The 5097-nt window shown below is 36.5% G+C and overlaps 1 long non-coding RNA gene across 1 annotated transcript; it reads right to left on the bottom strand.

The window, feature by feature from the left end:
- Window positions 1–542: 542 nt before the first annotated feature.
- LOC141380619 (uncharacterized) lies at window positions 543–4730 on the bottom strand. Its single transcript, XR_015523065.1, has 3 exons — window positions 3816–4730; window positions 1680–3778; window positions 543–1612 (listed from the first exon to the last, which is right to left on the bottom strand). It is a non-coding gene; the product is annotated as an uncharacterized LOC141380619 (long non-coding RNA).
- Window positions 4731–5097: the final 367 nt, after the last annotated feature.

Genomic DNA, 5097 nt, shown 5'->3' with positions numbered 1-5097 from the left:
GGAATGAATAATGCATAACATGTTGTAATGTAAACTACAAATGTGGTTTTGTAAATATAAATGTAAAATCTACACTGCAAAGTCTTTATTGTATAAATAATGCAATAAATGTATTCTTCTACCATATCAGGTGGACTGAAAATAAAACAATTGAGTTCCCCCCCCCCCTCAAATAAAACCTTAAGAATTGTATTGTTTAACTCAATATAAACAAGTAGTTTGAACAATCAGCAAAAGTCATATTTTAAGTGTTGTGTAATAAACTACAGCTCGTAATAATTCAAAAGAACATCATCTAAGGTGTCATTTTACAAGTGGCTATTTAAATGAATCCATATTTAATAAATAATCAGCAATATCAGTATATTTTTTTGAGTGTGTGTGCGTGATCTATTCAGAAAGAGGTTGTTTGAAAAGGAAGGCTGTTTCCAGAGCCTCGGCGCTCTTTTCCACAGCACTAGAGAAGGACAAGGGAGAGGGTTGTTAGGATTTCCTGACGGTTTTCAGTTTCTGGTGTCAGAACATTATCTGCCATGTGTCTGCACAATCTCAAGGGCAGGGCGAAAGAAGCCAGGCCCGAGCCAAGAGCACCACTCCCACAGCAGCCCTCGACAAAGAGCTAATGCTAACCAATAAAACACTGGAAAACTACACTGGAAAAAAAATCCAGCTGCCTACAAACTTTTAAGTTAAATCAAAGGAGATTTTATGGTCAACTGAACTTACATAAGATAAAAATATTAAGTTAAACTTTTGTATAACTAAAAAATTGATTAACAAAATAACAAACTTTTATACATATACACTTATTTAACAACAAACATTACATGCAAATTTGCACATAAAAGCTGCACATATAACATTGTATAAAGTAATAAACAGTTGAAGTCAGAATTATTAGCCCTCCTTTGATTTATTTTTCTTTTTTAAATTTTTCCCAAAGTATGTTTAACAGAGCAAAGAAATTTTCGCAGTATGTCTGACAATATTTTTTCTTCAGGAGAAAGTCTTATTTGTTTTATTTCGGCTAGAGTAAAAGCAGTTTTTATTTTTTTAAAAAGCTATTTTAAGGTCAAGATTATTATCTCCCTTAAGCTATATGTTTTTTTAGTTGTCTACAGAACAAACCATTGTTATACTATAACTTGCCTGATTACCCTAACCTGCCCTAATTAACCTAGTGAAGCCTTTAAATGTCACTTTCAGCTGTATAGAAGAGTCTTAAAAATATCTAATAAAATATTATTTACTGTCATCATGACAAAGAGAAAATAAATCAGTAATTAGAGATGAGTAATTAAAACTATTATGTTTAGAAATGTGTTGAAAATAAATCTCTCCGTTAAACAGTAATTGGGGAAACAAATAAACATGGGGGCTAATGTATTTATTATCTGTTTTTTGTCCTGTCTCTGTCATTCTGTTGCACTGTAGAAGCTCTGGCACCAAAACAAAGTCTTCGTATCTGTGAACATACCTGGCAATAAAGCTCTTTCTGATTCTGATTTGTCATATACACTGTAAAAAAAATCTTGGTAGCCTAAATCTTTAAGCTGAATCAAATTAACCTTATGAGTCCATTAAACTTACATTATGTTAAACTGACTTAAAACTGCTTATGCAACTTACACAATTGAGTTAGAACATGATTAACTTTTAATAGTTTCAACGACCTAAACACATACGCCGTCAGGACTAACTGATCGTATCATTTTTTTACAGTGTACAGTTGAAGTCAGAATTATTCGCCCCCTTTGGATTTGTTTCATTTTTTAAATATTTCTCAAATGATGTTTAACAGAGCAAGGAAATTCACAGTATGTCTGATAATATTGTCTTATTTGTTTTATTTCAGCTAAAATAAAAGCAGTTTTAAATTTTTTAAAAGCCATTTTAAGGTCAAAACTATTAGCCCCCTTTAAGCTATATATTTTTTTAGTTGTCTACAGAACAAACCATCGCTATACAATAACTTGTCTAACTACCTTAACCTTCCAAGTTAACCTAATTAATCTAGTTAGAGCTTTAAATGTCACTTTAAGCTGTATAGAAGTGTCTTGAAAAATATCTAGTCAAATATTATTTACTGTCATCATGGCAAAGATAAAATAAATCAGTTATTAGAAATGAGTTATTAAAACTATTATGATTAAAAATGTGTTAAAAATTTATTTCTCCGTTAAAAATAAACAGAGGGGCTAATATATTTATTATCTGTTATTTGTCCTGTCTCTGTAATTCTGTTGCACTGTAAAAGCTTTGTCACCAAAACAAAGTCCTCGTATGTGTGAACATACCTGGCAATCTCTTTCTGATTCTGATATGTCACACTGTAAAAAAAATCCTAATAATATTCTATTATCCAATCAGTTTTTTGACCAAACCACTCTATTTACCAAAGCTGTCCTACCTGCAGTATCTCACAACTTTTACCATCCCTCCACCACCCCGGCACCTCACTTCTTAAGCATTACATACCCAGGGGGGGCGTTCTGGGGCCGGGCTAGATACTTTGCTCGAATCTCAACTTCTCTCTATTCCCTAAAAAGGGGAGTAACACGAGTTGGGGTGTCTTCCCCGAGCTCAGAGCCCTCTCCATGCTAAATATGCTTTATTCTTAAACATCTGTAAGTGTGAACTCGGGAAATGCACGGTGCGTTGCATGCACTGTGGGTCACTTGACGCAGAAGTATAAACCAGGCTTAAAGCTGAAGGAAAATAAAGAACCAACAACTTAATGCGTAAGTAATGGGTTCCTTTACTGGATACTAATAAAGGAATATTATGTAACTCGCAACACAGATGACGGTAACAAATGCACTACTAATGTGTTTCTGCGTTTATTTGATACCGTGTTGACCTGTTTATTCCTTTAGACAACTTCAGGTGATGGTTGACATTGTGAGTCGCTGTGCTAATAGCTGTAATGATAGAAGAAGTGAGGCCTGTTATGGGAATATCAATTAAACCGTTCTGCAATTATACTTGGCCATTGTAAATATTGACAGAGATAACCGTGCGGTAAAAGAAAGAACATGCATAGGCAACCTTTTATATTCTCCTTAGGATTAAATGTTCAATTATTACGGAATTTTAGTGTCAAAGGGAAAAATCAATTACACTCACTGTTGCCTTTGTTCAATACGCTCACAAATTGTTATTGATTCTTATCGTTAGCGTCTTCTGTGCACTGTAACGCAGGAGGCGGGTTCTTGGTGTTTATTTTTTTTAATAAAATATTGCTCAAAGATACTGTACGCAAACAACAGAGGCTGAAAAAGGACAAAGGAGGAAGAAGGAGAGAGCGGAGGTAAGAGGAACGCTGATGATGGAGCGGGAAACACATCGATGTGTATTGAGTTCTGAGAGCCCAGGGTTATTGACATGACTTCAGTAGAGCAGGTGTATACATCACACTACACATGCACATGGATACAACACACACACACACATATAAGTGCACAGACAAACACACACACACACACACACACACACACACACACACAGGTAATACACACATACACTAACAAAAACGAGCACTCATGAACAAACACACACACACACAAATGTGCAAACACACATACATACGCACACACACACATTTACAGACAAACACATATACACACACGCACACATACGTTCACACAGATACACACACACACACGCATGCACACACACACAAACTCAAACGTGAACACACATGCCCAAACACACACAAAGACAAACACACACACACACACACACACACACACACACACACACACGTAATACACACACACTAACAAAAATGCCAGCACACATGAACACACACACACACACACACACACACACAGGTAATACACACACACTAACAAAAATGCCAGCACACATGAACACACACACACATACACACACATACATACACACACACACTAACACACACACACACACACACACACACACACACACACACATAAGAGCACAGACACACACACATAAGTTATTAATTTTTGGCCATTCCCTCACACAACACACATGTTCTGGTGACCTTAAAAAGAAAAAAAAAATCCTTTGTGGCATAGAGTCAATAACATACTGCAAATATTCCTCAGAGATTTTGCTTCATATTGACATGATAGCATCACGCAGTTGCTGCAGATTTGTCAGCTGCACATCAATGATGCGAATCTCCCGTTCAACCACATCCCAAAGCTGCTCTATTGGATTGAGCTCTGGCGACTGTGGAGGCCATTTGAGCACAGTGAACTCGTTGAGTACGTTTACATGGATAATTCGAAATAATGCGATTAAGACAATACTCTGATTTAGAGTCTACCATGTAAACAGCGATTTTATAAGCAATTAAGCAAACTAAACAGAAATTGAATTAAGAGATGTGGAGTGTGCCGCTTTTAGTGGCATTACTGAAGTGCAATACAGACATGTAAACACTTTAATCAAACTATTATCGTCATGTAGGACTTTTCACCACATTTTGCAATAGGATAGTTCATATACACACAGCTGTTCGACACTATTCTATGCATACCGAGTCAGTAGGACCAAAGACACCTGCATGCACAACGTGGAGTTTTTTTTCTCTCCCATTTGGCTTGCGGTATCAAATTCCATTCAAACAACACTCTTCCACCAGTCCTTATACATTGTAGTCGCATCCAATACCTCAGTTTGTCATGGGGGGCATGGATGAACTATTCCTAAACGAAAGTGAAACTGCAGTTAAAGTTGACAAATAAAAAAATGAAACACCCAAAATTACCTGAAATTCCGGAGAAAATATGGAAAGCACGGTGACGCAATGACGTTAAAACGGGATCATGAAAGGAACATTCAAAAACCAACTCATGTAAACACCTTAATCATATTATTGTCCTAATTAGATTAAGGCAATTAATTCAATTACAGATGCCCATGTAAACAGGCACATCGTCATCCTGCTGGAAGTAGCCATCAGATGATGGGTACACTGTGGTCATAAAGGGATGGACATGGTCAGCAAGGATACAGGTAGGCTGTGGCGTTGACACGATGCTCAATTGGTACTAATGTGCCCAAAGTGTGCCAAGAAAATCTCCCCCACACCATTACACCACCACC

Source organism: Danio rerio, chromosome 23 (genome assembly GCF_052040795.2).
Source record: "Danio rerio strain M-AB ecotype USA chromosome 23, GRCz13ab, whole genome shotgun sequence".
Taxonomy (NCBI): domain Eukaryota; kingdom Metazoa; phylum Chordata; class Actinopteri; order Cypriniformes; family Danionidae; genus Danio; species Danio rerio.
Note: the sequence above shows the minus strand (reverse complement) of the source record. Positions and strands in the feature narration are given on the sequence as shown.